Consider the following 18951-nt stretch of genomic DNA (forward strand, 5'->3'; position numbering starts at 1 on the left):
CTCCCTGAACACTGTCCCACACATGTAGATGCTCAGTAACACTCCCTGAACACTGTCCCACACATGTAGATACTCAGCAACACTCCCTGAACACTGTCCCACACATGTAGATACTCAGTAACACTCCCTGAACACTGTCCCACACATGTAGATACTCAGCAACACTCCCTGAACACTGTCCCACACATGTAGATACTCAGTAACACTCCCTGAACACTGTCCCACACATGTAGATACTCAGTAACACTCCCTGAACACTGTCCTTCACATGTAGATACTCAGTAACACTCCCTGAACACTGTCCCACAGATGTAGATACTCAGTAACACTCCCTGAACACTGTCCCTCACATGTAGATACTCAGTAACACTCCCTGAACACTGTCCCACACATGTCGATACTCAGTAACACTCCCTGAACACTGTCCCACACATGTCGATACTCAGTAACACTCCCTGAACACTGTCCCACACATGTCGATACTCAGTAACACTCCCTGAACACTGTCCCACACATGTCGATACTCAGTAACACTCCCTGAACACTGTCCCTCACATGCAGATACTCAGTAACACTCCCTGAACACTGTCCCACACATGTAGATACTCAGTAACACTCCCTGAACACTGTCCCACACATGTAGATACTCAGTAACACTCCCTGAACACTGTCCCACAGATGTAGATACTCAGTAACACTCCCTGAACACTGTCCCTCACATGTAGATACTCAGTAACACTCCCTGATCACTGTCCCACACATGTAGATACTCAGTAACACTCCCTGAACACTGTCCCACACTTGTAGATACTCAGTAACACTCCCTGAACACTGTCCCACACATGTAGATACTCAGTAACACTCCCTGAACACTGTCCCACACATGTAGATACTCAGTAACACTCCCTGAACACTGTCCCACACATGTCGATACTCAGTAATACTCCCTGAACACTTTCCCGCACATGTCGATACTCAGTAACACTCCCTGAACACTGTCCCACACATGTAGATAATCAGTAACACTCCCTGAACACTTTCCCGCACATGTCGATACTCAGTAACACTCCCTGAACACTGTCCCACACATGTATATACTCAGTAACACTCCCTGAACACTGTCCCACACATGTAGATACACAGTAACACTCCCTGAACACTGTCCCACACATGTAGATACTCAGTAACACTCCCTGATCACTGTCCCACACATGTAGGTACTCAGTAACACTCTCTGAACACTGTCCCACACATGCAGATACTCAGTAACACTCCCTGAACACTGTCCCACACATGTCGATACTCAGTAACACTCCCTGAACACTGTCCCACAGATGTAGATACTCAGTAACACTCCCTGAACACTGTCCCACACATGTAGATACTCTGTAACACTCTCTGAACACTGTCCCACACATGTCGATACTCAGTAACACTCCCTGAACACTGTCCCTCACATGCAGATACTCAGTAACACTCCCTGAACACTGTCCCACACATGTAGATACTCAGTAACACTCCCTGAACACTGTCCCATACATGTAGATACTCAGTAACACTCCCTGAACACTGTCCCACACATGTCGATACTCAGTAACACTCCCTGAACACTGTCCCACACATGTAGATACTCAGTAACACTCCCTGAACACTGTCCCACACATGTATATACTCAGCAACACTCCCTGAACACTGTCCCACACATGTAGATACTCAGTAACACACCCTGAACACTGTCCCACACATGTAGATACTCAGTAACACTCCCTGAACACTGTCCCACACATGTCGATACTCAGTAACACTCCCTGAACACTGTCCCACACATGTAGATATTCAATAACACTCCCTGAACACTGTCCCACACATGTAGATACTCTGTAACACTCCCTGAACACTGTCCCACACATGTCGATACTCTGTAACACTCCCTGAACACTGTCCCACACATGTAGATACTCAGTAACACTCCCTGAACACTTTCCCGCACATGTCGATACTCAGTAACACTCCCTGAACACTGTCCCACACATGTCGATACTCAGTAACACTCCGTGAACACTTTCCCGCACATGTCGATACTCAGTAAAACTCCCTGAACACTGTCCCACACATGTAGATAATCAGTAACACTCCCTGAACACTTTCCCGCACATGTCGATACTCAGTAACACTCCCTGAACACTGTCCCACACATGTATATACTCAGTAACACTCCCTGAACACTGTCCCACACATGTAGATACACAGTAACACTCCCTGAACACTGTCCACACATGTAGATACTCAGTAACCCTCCCTGATCACTGTCCCACACATGTAGATACTCAGTAACACTCTCTGAACACTGTCCCACACATGTAGATACTCAGTAACACTCCCTGAACACTGTCCCACACATGTCGATACTCAGTAACACTCCCTGAACACTGTCCCACACATGTAGATACTCAGTAACACTCCCTGAACACTGTCCCACACATGTAGATACTCTGTAACACTCTCTGAACACTGTCCCACACATGTCGATAATCAGTAACACTCCCTGAACACTGTCCCACACATGTAGATACTCAGTAACACTCCCTGAACACTGTCCCACACATGTAGATACTCTGTAACACTCTCTGAACACTGTCCCACACATGTCGATACTCAGTAACACTCCCTGAACACTGTCCCACACATGTACTCAGTAACACTCTCTGAACACTGTCCCACACATGTCGATACTCAGTAACACTCCCTGAACACTGTCCCTCACATGTAGATACTCAGTAACACTCCCTGAACACTGTCCCACACATGTAGATACTCTGTAACACTCCCTGAACACTGTCCCATACATGTAGATACTCAGTAACACTCCCTGAACACTGTCCCACACATGTAGATACTCAGTAACAGTCCCTGAACACTGTCCCTCACATGCAGATACTCAGTAACACTCCCTGAACACTGTCCCATACATGTAGATACTCAGTAACACTCCCTGAACACTGTCCCACACATGTAGATACTCAGTAACACTCCCTGAACACTGTCCCACACATGTAGATACTCAGTAACACTCCCTGAACACTGTCCCTCACATGCAGATACTCAGTAACACTCCCTGAACACTGTCCCATACATGTAGATACTCAGTAACACTCCCTGAACACTGTCCCACACATGTAGATACTCAGTAACACTCCCTGAACACTGTCCCACACATGTAGATACTCAGTAACACTCCCTGAACACTGTCCCACAGATGTAGATACTCAGTAACACTCCCTGAACACTGTCCCACACATGTAGATACTCAGTAACTCTCCCAGAACACTGTCCCACACATGTAGATACTCAGTAACACTCCCTGAACACTGTCCCACACATGTAGATACTCAGTAACACTCCCTGAACACTGTCCCACACATTTAGATACTCAGTAACACTCTCTGAACACTGTCCCACAGATGTAGATACTCAGTAACACTGCCTGAACACTGTCCCACACATGTCGATACTCAGTAACACTCCCTGAACACTGTCCCTCACATGCAGATACTCAGTAACACTCCCTGAACACTGTCCCACACATGTCGATACTCAGTAACACTCCCTGAACACTGTCCCACACATGTCGATACTCAGTAACACTCCCTGAACACTGTCCCACACATGTCGATACTCAGTAACACTCCCTGAACACTGTCCCACACATGTCGATACTCAGTAACACTCCCTGAACACTGTCCCACACATGTAGATACTCAGTAACACTCCCTGAACACTGTCCCACACATGTAGATACTCAGTAACACTCCCTGAACACTGTCCCACACATGTAGATACTCAGTAACACTCTCTGAACACTGTCCCACAGATGTAGATACTCAGTAACACTGCCTGAACACTGTCCCACACATGTCGATACTCAGTAACACTCCCTGAACACTGTCCCTCACATGCAGATACTCAGTAACACTCCCTGAACACTGTCCCACACATGTCGATACTCAGTAACACTCCCTGAACACTGTCCCACACATGTCGATACTCAGTAACACTCCCTGAACACTGTCCCTCACATGCAGATACTCAGTAACACTCCCTGAACACTGTCCCACACATGTCGATACTCAGTAACACTCCCTGAACACTGTCCCACACATGTCGATACTCAGTAACACTCCCTGAACACTGTCCCACACATGTCGATACTCAGTAACACTCCCTGAACACTGTCCCACACATGTCGATACTCAGTAACACTCCCTGAACACTGTCCCTCACATGCAGATACTCAGTAACACTCCCTGAACACTGTCCCACACATGTAGATACTCAGTAACACTCCCTGAACACTGTCCCACACATGTAGATGCTCAGTAACACTCCCTGAACACTGTCCCACACATGTAGATACTCAGCAACACTCCCTGAACACTGTCCCACACATGTAGATACTCAGTAACACTCCCTGAACACTGTCCCACACATGTAGATACTCAGCAACACTCCCTGAACACTGTCCCACACATGTAGATACTCAGTAACACTCCCTGAACACTGTCCCACACATGTAGATACTCAGTAACACTCCCTGAACACTGTCCTTCACATGTAGATACTCAGTAACACTCCCTGAACACTGTCCCACAGATGTAGATACTCAGTAACACTCCCTGAACACTGTCCCTCACATGTAGATACTCAGTAACACTCCCTGATCACTGTCCCACACATGTAGATACTCAGTAACACTCCCTGAACACTGTCCCACACATGTAGATACTCAGTAACACTCCCTGAACACTGTCCCACACATGTAGATACTCAGTAACACTCCCTGAACACTGTCCCACACATGTAGATACTCAGTAACACTCCCTGAACACTGTCCCACACATGTCGATACTCAGTAATACTCCCTGAACACTTTCCCGCACATGTCGATACTCAGTAACACTCCCTGAACACTGTCCCACACATGTAGATAATCAGTAACACTCCCTGAACACTTTCCCGCACATGTCGATACTCAGTAACACTCCCTGAACACTGTCCCACACATGTATATACTCAGTAACACTCCCTGAACACTGTCCCACACATGTAGATACACAGTAACACTCCCTGAACACTGTCCCACACATGTAGATACTCAGTAACACTCCCTGATCACTGTCCCACACATGTAGATACTCAGTAACACTCTCTGAACACTGTCCCACACATGCAGATACTCAGTAACACTCCCTGAACACTGTCCCACACATGTCGATACTCAGTAACACTCCCTGAACACTGTCCCACAGATGTAGATACTCAGTAACACTCCCTGAACACTGTCCCACACATGTAGATACTCTGTAACACTCTCTGAACACTGTCCCACACATGTCGATACTCAGTAACACTCCCTGAACACTGTCCCACACATGTACTCAGTAACACTCTCTGAACACTGTCCCACACATGTAGATACTCAGTAACACTCTCTGAACACTGTCCCTCACATGTCGATACTCAGTAACACTCCCTGAACACTTTCCCGCACATGTTGATACTCAGCAACACTCCCTGAACACTGTCCCACACATGTAGATACTCAGTAACACTCCCTGAACACTGTCCCACACATGTAGATACTCAGTAACACTCCCTGAACACTGTCCCTCACATGCAGATACTCAGTAACACTCCCTGAACACTGTCCCACACATGTAGATACTCAGTAACACTCCCGGAACACTGTCCCACACATGTAGATACTCAGTAACACTCCCTGAACACTGTCCCACACATGTAGATACTCAGCAACACTCCCTGAACACTGTCCCACACATGTAGATACTCAGTAACACTCCCTGAACACTGTCCCACACATGTAGATACTCAGTAACACTCCCTGAACACTGTCCCACACATGTAGATACTCAGTAACACTCCCTGAACACTGTCCGTCACATGTAGATACTCAGTAACACTCCCTGAACACTGTCCCACAGATGTAGATACTCAGTAACACTCCCTGAACACTGTCCCTCACATGTAGATACTCAGTAACACTCCCTGAACACTGTCCCACACATGTAGATACTCAGTAACACTCCCTGAACACTGTCCCACACATGTAGATACTCAGTAACACTCCCTGATCACTGTCCCACACATGTAGATACTCAGTAACACTCCCTGAACACTGTCCCACACATGTAGATACTCAGTAACACTCCCTGAACACTGTCCCACACATGTAGATACTCAGTAACACTCCCTGAACACTGTCCCACACATGTAGATACTCAGTAACACTCCCTGAACACTGTCCCACACATGTCGATACTCAGTAACACTCCCTGAACACTGTCCCACACATGTAGATACTCAGGAACACTCCCTGAACACTGTCCCTCACATGTAGATACTCAGTAACACTCCCTGAACACTGTCCCTCACATGTAGTTACCCAGTAACACTCCCTGAACACTGTCCCACACATGTTGATACTCTGTAACACTCCCTGAACACTGTCCCACACATGTAGATACTCAGTAACACTCCCTGAACACTGTCCAACACATGTAGATACTCAGTAACACTCCCTGAACACTGTCCCACACATGTAGTTACCCAGTAACACTCCCTGAACACTGTCCCACACATGTTGATACTCTGTAACACTCCCTGAACACTGTCCCACACATGTAGATACTCAGTAACACTCCCTGAACACTGTCCCACACATGTACATACTCAGTAACACTCCCTGAACACTGTCCCACACATGTAGATACTCAGTAACACTCCCTGAACACTGTCCGACACGTGTCGATACTCAGTAACACTCCCTGAACACTGTCCCACACATGTAGATACTCAGTAACACTCCCTGAACACTGTCCCTCACATGTAGATACCCAGTAACACTCCCTGAACACTGTCCCACACATGTCGATACTCTGTAACACTCCCTGAACACTGTCCCACACATGTAGATACTCAGTAACACTCCCTGAACACTGTCCCACACATGTAGATACTCAGTAACACTCCCTGAACACTGTCCCTCACATGTAGATACTCAGCAACACTCCCTGAACACTGTCCCTCACATGTCGATACTCAGTAACACTCCCTGAACACTGTCCCACACATGTCGATACTCAGTAACACTCCCTGAACACTGTCCCTCACATGTAGATACTCAGTAACACTCCCTGAACACTGTCCCACACATGTAGATACTCAGTAACACTCCCTGAACACTGTCCCACACATGTATATACTCAGTAACACTCCCTGAACACTGTCCCACACATGTAGATACTCAGCAACACACCCTGAACACTGTCCCTCACATGTAGATACTCAATAACACTCCCTGAACACTGTCCCTCACATGTTGATACTCAGCAACACTCCCTGAACACTGTCCCACACATGTCGATACTCAGTAACACTCCCTGAACACTGTCCCACGCATGTAGATACTCAGTAACACTCCCTGAACACTGTCCCACACATGTAGATACTCAGTAACACTCCCTGAACACTGTCCCACACATGTAGATACTCAGCAACACTCCCTGAACACTGTCCCACACATGTAGATACTCAGTAACACTCCCTGAACACTGTCCCACAGATGTAGATACTCAGTAACACTCCCTGAACACTGTCCCTCACATGTAGATACTCAGTAACACTCCCTGAACCCTGTCCCACACATGTAGATACTCAGTAACACTCCCTGATCACTGTCCCACAGATGTAGATACTCAGTAACACTCCCTGATCACTGTCCCACACATGTAGATACTCAGTAACACTCCCTGAACACTGTCCCACATATGTCGATACTCAGTAACACTCTCTGAACACTGTCCCACACATGTAGATACTCAGTAACACTCCCTGAACACTTTCCCACACATGTAGATACTCAGTAACACTCCCTGAACACTGTCCCACACATGTAGATACTCAGTAGCACTCCCTGAACACTGTCCCTCACATGTAGATACTCAGTAACACTCCCTGAACACTGTCCCATACATGTAGATACTCAGTAACACTCCCTAAACACTGTCCCACACATGTTGATACTCAGTAACACTCCCTGAACACTGTCCCACACGTGTAGATACTCAGTAACACTCCCTGATCACTGTCCCACACATGTAGATACTCAGTAACACTCCCTGATCTCTGTCCCACACATGTAGATACTCAGCAACACTCCCTGAACACTGTCCCACACATGTAGATACTCAGTAACACACCCTGAACACTGTCCCACACATGTCGATACTCAGTAACACTCCCTGAACACTGTCCCACACATGTAGATACTCAGCAACACTCCCTGAACACTGTCCCACACATGTAGATACTCAGTAACACACCCTGAACACTGTCCCACACATGTAGATACTCAGTAACACTCCCTGAACACTGTCCCACACATGTCGATACTCAGTAACACTCCCTGAACGCTGTCCCACACATGTAGCTACTCAGTAACACTCCCTGAACACTGTCCCACACATGTAGATACTCAGTAACACTCCCTGAACACTGTCCCTCACATGTAGATACTCAGTAACACTCCCTGAACACTGTCACACACATGTCGATACTCAGTAACACACCCTGATCACTGTCCCACACATGTCGATATTCAGTAACACTCCCTGAACACTGTCCCTCACATGCAGATACTCAGTAACAGTCCCTGAACACTGTCCCTCACATGTAGATACTCAGTAACACTCCCTGAACACTGTCCCACACATGTAGATACTCAGCAACACTCCCTGAACACTGTCCCACACATGTAGATACTCAGTAACACTCCCTGAACACTGTCCCACACATGTAGATACTCAGTAACACTCCCTGAACACTGTCCCACACATGTAGATACTCAGTAACACTCCCTGAAACCTGTCCTTCACATGTAGATACTCAGTAACACTCCCTGAACACTGTCCCACAGATGTTGATACTCAGTAACACTCCTTGAACACTGTCCCTCACATGTAGATACTCAGTAACACTCCCTGAACACTGTCCCACACATGTAGATACTCAGTAACACTCCCTGAACACTGTCCCACACATGTAGATACTCAGTAACACTCCCTGATCACTGTCCCACACATGTAGATACTCAGTAACACTCCCTGAACACTGTCCCACACATGTAGATACTCAGTAACACTCCCTGAACACTGTCCCACACATGTAGATACTCAGTAACACTCCCTGAACACTGTCCCACACATGTAGATACTCAGTAACACTCCCTGAACACTGTCCCTCACATGCAGATACTCAGTAACACTCCCTGAACACTGTCCCACACATGTAGATACTCAGTAACACTCCCTGAACACTGTCCCACACATGTAGATACTCAGTAACACTCCCTGAACACTGTCCCACACATGTAGATACTCAGCAACACTCCCTGAACACTGTCCCACACATGTAGATACTCAGTAACACTCCCTGAACACTGTCCCACACATGTAGATACTCAGTAACACTCCCTGAACACTGTCCCTCACATGTAGATACTCAGTAACACTCCCTGAACACTCTCCCACACATGTAGATACTCAGTAACACTCCCTGAACACTGTCCCACACATGTAGATACTCAGTAACACTCCCTGATTACTGTCCCACACATGTAGATACTCAGTAACACTCCCTGAACACTGTCCCACACATGTAGATACTCAGTAACACTCCCTGAACACTGTCCCACACATGTAGATACTCAGTAACACTCCCTGAACACTGTCCCACACATGTCGATACTCAGTAACACTCCCTGAACACTGTCCCACACATGTAGATACTCAGTAACACTCCCTGAACACTGTCCCTCACATGTAGATACTCAGTAACACTCACTGAACACTGTCCCTCACATGTAGATACCCAGTAACACTCCCTGAACACTGTCCCACACATGTCGATACACTGTAACACTCCCTGAACACTGTCCCACACATGTAGATACTCAGTAACACTCCCTGAACACTGTCCCACACATGTAGTTACTCAGTAACACTCCCTGAACACTGTCCCACACATGTAGATACTCAGCAACACTCCCTGAACACTGTCCCACACATGTAGATACTCAGTAACACTCCCTGAACACTGTCCCACACATGTAGATACTCAGTAACACTCCCTGAACACTGTCCCACACATGTAGATACTCAGTAACACTCCCTGAACACTGTCCTTCACATGTAGATACTCAGTAACACTCCCTGAACACTGTCCCACAGATGTAGATACTCAGTAACACTCCCTGAACACTGTCCCTCACATGTAGATACTCAGTAACACTCCCTGAACACTGTCCCACACATGTAGATACTCAGTAACACTCCCTGAACACTGTCCCACACATGTAGATACTCAGTAACACTCCCTGATCACTGTCCCACACATGTAGATACTCAGTAACACTCCCTGAACACTGTCCCACACATGTAGATACTCAGTAACACTCCCTGAACACTGTCCCACACATGTAGATACTCAGTAACACTCCCTGAACACTGTCCCACACATGTCGATACACTGTAACACTCCCTGAACACTGTCCCACACATGTAGATACTCAGTAACACTCCCTGAACACTGTCCCACACATGTAGATACTCAGTAACACTCCCTGAACACTGTCCCACACATGTAGATACTCAGTAACACTCCCTGAACACTGTCCCACACATGTAGATACTCAGTAACACTCCCTGAACACTGTCCCACACATGTCGATACTCAGTTACACTCCCTGAACACTGTCCCACACATGTAGATACTCAGTAACACTCCCTGAACACTGTCCCTCACATGTAGATGCCCAGTAACACTCCCTGAACACTGTCCCACACATGTCGATACTCTGTAACACTCCCTGAACACTGTCCCACACATGTAGATACTCAGTAACACTCCCTGAACACTGTCCCACACATGTAGATACTCAGTAACACTCCCTGAACACTGTCCCTCACATGTAGATACTCAGCAACACTCCCTGAACACTGTCCCTCACATGTCGATACTCAGTAACACTCCCTGAACACTGTCCCACACATGTCGATACTCAGTAACACTCCCTGAACACTGTCCCTCACATGTAGATACTCAGTAACACTCCCTGAACACTGTACCACACATGTAGATACTCAGTAACACTCCCTGAACACTGTCCCACACATGTAGATACTCAGCAACACTCCCTGAACACTGTCCCTCACATGTAGATACACAATAACACTCCCTGAACACTGTCCCTCACATGTTGATACTCAGCAACACTCCCTGAACACTGTCCCACTCATGTCGATACTCAGTAACACTCCCTGAACACTGTCCCTCACATGTAGATACTCAGTAACACTCCCTGAACACTGTCCCACACATGTAGATACTCAGTAACACTCCCTGAACACTGTCCCACACATGTAGATACTCAGTAACACTCCCTGAACACTGTGCCACACATGTAGATACTCAGCAACACTCCCTGAACACTGTCCCACACATGTAGATACTCAGTAACACTCCCTGAACACTGTCCCACACATGTAGATACTCAGTAACACTCCCTGAACACTGTCCCACACATGTAGATACTCAGTAACACTCCCTGAACACTGTCCCACAGATGTAGATACTCAGTAACACTCCCTGAACACTGTCCCTCACATGTAGATACTCAGTAACACTCCCTGAACACTGTCCCACACATTTAGATACTCAGTAACACTCCCTGATCACTGTCCCACAGATGTAGATACTCAGTAACACTCCCTGATCACTGTCCCACACATGTAGATACTCAGTAACACTCCCTGAACACTGTCCCACATATGTAGATACTCAGTAACACTCTCTGAACACTGTCCCACACATGTAGGTACTCAGTAACACTCCCTGAACACTTTCCCACACATGTAGATACTCAGTAACACTCCCTGAACACTGTCCCACACATGTAGATACTCAGTAACACTCCCTGAACACTGTCCCACACATGTATATACTCAGCAACACTCCCTGAACACTGTCCCACACATGTAGATACTCAGTAACACTCCCTGATCACTGTCCCACACATGTAGATACTCAGTAACACTCCCTGATCACTGTCCCACACAGGTAGATACTCAGTAACACTCCCTGAACACTGTCCCACACATGTAGATACTCAGTAACACTCCCTGAACACCGTCCCACACATGTAGATACTCAGTAACACTCCCTGAACACTGTCCCACACATGTAGATACTCAGTAACACTCCCTGAACACTGTCCCACACATGTAGATACTCAGTAACACTCTCGGAACACTGTCCCTCACATGTAGATACTCAGTAACACTCCCTGAACACTCACCCACATATCTACATACACAGTAACACTCCCTGAACACTGTCCCACACATGTAGATACTCAGTAACACTCCCTGAACACTGTCCCTCACATGTAGATACTCAGTAACACTCCCTGAACACTGTCCCACACATGTCGATACTCAGTAACACTCCCTGAACATTTTCCCACACATGTAGATACTCAGTAACACTCTCTGAACACTGTCCCACACATGTCAATACTCAGTAACACTCCCTGAAAACTGTCCCACACATGTAGATACTCAGTAATAGTCTCTGAACACTGTCCCACACATGTAGATACTCAGTAACACTCCCTGAACCCTTTCCCACACATGTAGATACTCAGTAACACTCCCTGAACACTGTCCCACACATGTAGATACTCAGTAACACTCCCTGAACACTGTCCCACACATGTAGATACTCAGTAACACTCCCTGAACACTGTCCCACACATGTAGATACTCAGCAACACTCCCTGAACACTGTCCCTCACATGTAGATACACAGTAACACCCCCTGAACACTGTCCCACACATGTTGATACTCAGCAACACTCCCTGAACTCTGTCCCACACATGTCGATACTCAGTAACACTCCCTGAACACTGTCCCTCACATGTAGATAATCAGTAACACTCCCTGAACACTGTCCCACACATGTAGATACTCAGTAACACTCCCTGAACACTGTCCCACACATGTAGATACTCAGTAACACTCCCTGAACACTGTCCCACACATGTAGATACTCAGCAACACTCCCTGAACACTGTCCCACACATGTAGATACTCAGTAACACTCCCTGAACACTGTCCCACACATGTAGATACTCAGTAACACTCCCTGAACACTGTCCCACACATGTAGATACTCAGTAACACTCCCTGAACACTGTCCCACAGATGTAGATACTCAGTAACACTCCCTGAACACTGTCCCTCACATGTAGATACTCAGTAACACTCCCTGAACACTGTCCCACACATGTAGATACTCAGTAACACTCCCTGATCACTGTCCCACAGATGTAGATACTCAGTAACACTCCCTGATCACTGTCCCACACATGTAGATACTCAGTAACACTCCCTGAACACTGTCCCACACATGTAGATACTCAGTAACACTCCCTGAACACTGTCCCACACATGTATATACTCAGCAACACTCCCTGAACACTGTCACACACATGTCGATACTCAGTAACACTCCCTGATCACTGTCCCACACATGTCGATATTCAGTAACACTCCCTGAACACTGTCCCTCACATGCAGATACTCAGTAACAGTCCCTGAACACTGTCCCTCACATGTAGATACTCAGTAACACTCCCTGAACACTGTCCCACACATGTAGATACTCAGTAACACTCCCTGAACACTGACCCACACATGTAGATACTCAGTAACACTCCCTGATCACTGTCCCACACATGTAGATACTCAGTAACACTCCCTGAACACTGTCCCACACATGTAGATACTCAGTAACACTCCCTGAACACTGTCCCACACATGTAGATGCTCAGTAACACTCCCTGAACACTGTCCCACACATGTAGATACTCAGTAACACTCCCTGAACACTGTCCCTCACATGCAGATACTCAACAACACTCCCTGAACACTGTCCCACACATGTAGATACTCAGTAACACTCCCTGAACACTGTCCCACACATGTAGATACTCAGTAACTCTCCCTGAACACTGTCCCTCACATGTAGATACTCAGTAACACTCCCTGAACACTGTCCCACACATGTAGATACTCAGTAACACTCCCTGAACACTGTCCCTCAAATGTAGATACTCAGCAACACTCCCTGAACACTGTCCCACACATTTAAATACTCAGTAACACTCCCTGAACACTGTCCCTCACATGTAGATACTCAGTAACTCTCCCAGAACACTGTCCCACACATGTAGATACTCAGTAACACTCCCTGAACACTGTCCCTCACATGTAGATACTCAGTAACACTCTCTGAACACTTTCCCACACATGTAGATACTCAGTAACACTCCCTGAACACTGTCCCACTCATGTAGATACTCAGTAACACTCCCTGAACACTGTCCCTCACATGTAGATACACAGTAACACTCCCTGAACACTGTCCCACACATGTAGATACTCAGTAACACTCCCTGAACACTGTCCCTCACATGTAGATACTCAGTAACTCTCCCAGAACACTGTCCCACACATGTAGGTACTCAGTAACACTCCCTGAACACTGTCCCTCACATGTAGATACTCAGTAACACTCTCTGAACACTGTCCCACACATGTAGATACTCAGTAACACTCCCTGAACACTGTCCCACAAATGTCGATACTCAGTAACACTCTCGGAACACTGTCCCACACATGTCGATACTCAGTAACACTCCCTGAACACTGTCCCACACATGTAGATACTCAGTAACACTCCCTGAACACTGTCCCACACATGTAGATACTCAGTAACACTCCCTGAACACTGTCCCACACATGTAGATACTCAGTAACACTCCCTGAACACTGTCCCACACATGTCGATACTCAGTAACACTCCCTGAACACTGTCCCACACATGTAGATACTCAGTAACACTCCCTGAACACTGTCCCTCACATGTAGATACTCAGTAACACTCACTGAACACTGTCCCTCACATGTAGATACCCAGTAACACTCCCTGAACACTGTCCCACACATGTCGATACACTGTAACACTCCCTGAACACTGTCCCACACATGTAGATACTCAGTAACACTCCCTGAACACTGTCCCACACATGTAGATACTCAGTAACACTCCCTGAACACTGTCCCACACATGTCGATACTCAGTTACACTCCCTGAACACTGTCCCACACATGTAGATACTCAGTAACACTCCCTGAACACTGTCCCTCACATGTAGATGCCCAGTAACACTCCCTGAACACTGTCCCACACATGTCGATACTCTGTAACACTCCCTGAACACTGTCCCACACATGTAGATACTCAGTAACACTCCCTGAACACTGTCCCACACATGTAGATACTCAGTAACACTCCCTGAACACTGTCCCACACATGTAGATACTCAGTAACACTCCCTGAACACTGTCCCACACATGTAGATACTCTGTAACACTCCCTGAACACTGTCCCACACATGTAGATACTCAGTAACACTCCCTGAACACTGTCCCACACATGTAGATACTCAGTAACACTCCCTGAACACTGTCCCACACATGTAGATACTCAGCAACACTCCCTGAACACTGTCCCTCACATGTAGATACTCAGCAACACTCCCTGAACACTGTCCCTCACATGTCGATACTCAGTAACACTCCCTGAACACTGTCCCACACATGTCGATACTCAGTAACACTCCCTGAACACTGTCCCTCACATGTAGATACTCAGTAACACTCCCTGAACACTGTACCACACATGTAGATACTCAGCAACACTCCCTGAACACTGTCCCACACATGTAGATACTCAGCAACACTCCCTGAACACTGTCCCTCACATGTAGATACACAATAACACTCCCTGAACACTGTCCCTCACATGTTGATACTCAGCAACACTCCCTGAACACTGTCCCACTCATGTCGATACTCAGTAACACTCCCTGAACACTGTCCCTCACATGTAGATACTCAGTAACACTCCCTGAACACTGTCCCACACATGTAGATACTCAGTGACACTCCCTGAACACTGTCCCACACATGTAGATACTCAGTAACACTCCCTGAACACTGTGCCACACATGTAGATACTCAGCAACACTCCCTGAACACTGTCCCACACATGTAGATACTCAGTAACACTCCCTGAACACTGTCCCACACATGTAGATACTCAGTAACACTCCCTGAACACTGTCCCACACATGTAGATACTCAGTAACACTCCCTGAACACTGTCCCACAGATGTAGATACTCAGTAACACTCCCTGAACACTGTCCCTCACATGTAGATACTCAGTAACACTCCCTGAACACTGTCCCACACATTTAGATACTCAGTAACACTCCCTGATCACTGTCCCACAGATGTAGATACTCAGTAACACTCCCTGATCACTGTCCCACACATGTAGATACTCAGTAACACTCCCTGAACACTGTCCCACATATGTAGATACTCAGTAACACTCTCTGAACACTGTCCCACACATGTAGATACTCAGTAACACTCCCTGAACACTTTCCCTCACATGTAGATACTCAGTAACACTCCCTGAACACTGTCCCACACATGTAGATACTCAGTAACACTCCCTGAACACTGTCACACACATGTATATACTCAGCAACACTCCCTGAACACTGTCCCACACATGTAGATACTCAGTAACACTCCCTGATCACTGTCCCACACATGTAGATACTCAGTAACACTCCCTGATCACTGTCCCACACAGGTAGATACTCAGTAACACTCCCGGAACACTGTCCCACACATGTAGATACTCAGTAACACTCCCTGAACACCGTCCCACACATGTAGATACTCAGTAACACTCCCTGAACACTGTCCCACACATGTAGATACTCAGTAACACTCCCTGAACACTGTCCCACACATGTAGATACTCAGTAACACTCCCTGAACACTGTCCCAGACATGTCGATACTCAGTAACACTCCCTGAACACTCACCCACATATCTACATACACAGTAACACTCCCTGAACACTGTCCCACACATGTAGATACTCAGTAACACTCCCTGAACACTCACCCATATATCTACATACACAGTAACACTCCCTGAACACTGTCCCACACATGTAGATACTCAGTAACACTCCCTGAACACTGTCCCTCACATGTAGATACTCAGTAACACTCCCTGAACACTGTCCCACACATGTCGATACTCAGTAACACTCCCTGAACATTTTCCCACACATGTAGATACTCAGTAACACTCTCTGAACACTGTCCCACACATGTCAATACTCAGTAACACTCCCTGAAAACTGTCCCACACATGTAGATACTCAGTAATAGTCTCTGAACACTGTCCCACACATGTAGATACTCAGTAACACTCCCTGAACCCTTTCCCACACATGTAGATACTCAGTAACACTCCCTGAACACTGTCCCACACATGTAGATACTCAGTAACACTCCCTGAACACTGTCCCACACATGTAGATACTCAGTAACACTCCCTGAACACTGTACCACACATGTAGATACTCAGCAACACTCCCTGAACACTGTCCCTCACATGTAGATACACAGTAACACCCCCTGAACACTGTCCCACACATGTTGATACTCAGCAACACTCCCTGAACACTGTCCCACACATGTCGATACTCAGTAACACTCCCTGAACACTGTCCCTCACATGTAGATACTCAGTAACACTCCCTGAACACTGTCCCACACATGTAGATACTCAGTAACACTCCCTGAACACTGTCCCACACATGTAGATACTCAGTAACACTCCCTGAACACTGTCCCACACATGTAGATACTCAGCAACACTCCCTGAACACTGTCCCACACATGTAGATACTCAGTAACACTCCCTGAACACTGTCCCACACATGTAGATACTCAGTAACACTCCCTGAACACTGTCCCACACATGTAGATACTCAGTAACACTCCCTGAACACTGTCCGACAGATGTAGATACTCAGTAACACTCCCTGAACACTGTCCCTCACATGTAGATACTCAGTAACACTCCCTGAACACTGTCCCACACATGTAGATACTCAGTAACACTCCCTGATCACTGTCCCACAGATGTAGATACTCAGTAACACTCCCTGATCACTGTCCCACACATGTAGATACTCAGTAACACTCCCTGAACACTGTCCCACACATGTAGATACTCAGTAACACTCCCTGAACACTGTCCCACACATGTATATACTCAGCAACACTCCCTGAACACTGTCACACACATGTCGATACTCAGTAACACTCCCTGATCACTGTCCCACACATGTCGATATTCAGTAACACTCCCTGAACACTGTCCCTCACATGCAGATACTCAGTAACAGTCCCTGAACACTGTCCCTCACATGTAGATACTCAGTAACACTCCCTGAACACTGTCCCACACATGTAGATACTCAGCAACACTCCCTGAACACTGTCCCACACATGTAGATACTCAGTAACACTCCCTGAACACTGTCCCACACATGTAGATACTCTGTAACACGCCCTGAACACTGTCCCACACATGTAGATACTCAGTAACACTCCCTGAAACCTGTCCTTCACATGTAGATACTCAGTAACACTCCCTGAACACTGTCCCACAGATGTTGATACTCAGTAACACTCCCTGAACACTGTCCCTCACATGTAGATACTCAGTAACACTCCCTGAACACTGTCCCACACATGTAGATACTCAGTAACACTCCCTGAACACTGACCCACACATGTAGATACTCAGTAACACTCCCTGATCACTGTCCCACACATGTAGATACTCAGTAACACTCCCTGAACACTGTCCC

At 46.7% G+C, this 18951-nt stretch overlaps 1 protein-coding gene across 1 annotated transcript in view; it reads left to right on the forward strand.

Moving 5' to 3' along the window:
• LOC132380273 (unconventional myosin-XV-like) overlaps positions 1 to 18951 on the forward strand; it is a 909717-nt gene that overhangs the window by 370094 nt on the left and 520672 nt on the right. The window lies entirely within an intron of this gene.

The sequence above is a fragment of the Hypanus sabinus genome, chromosome 23 (genome assembly GCF_030144855.1).
Source record: "Hypanus sabinus isolate sHypSab1 chromosome 23, sHypSab1.hap1, whole genome shotgun sequence".
NCBI classification, from domain to species: domain Eukaryota; kingdom Metazoa; phylum Chordata; class Chondrichthyes; order Myliobatiformes; family Dasyatidae; genus Hypanus; species Hypanus sabinus.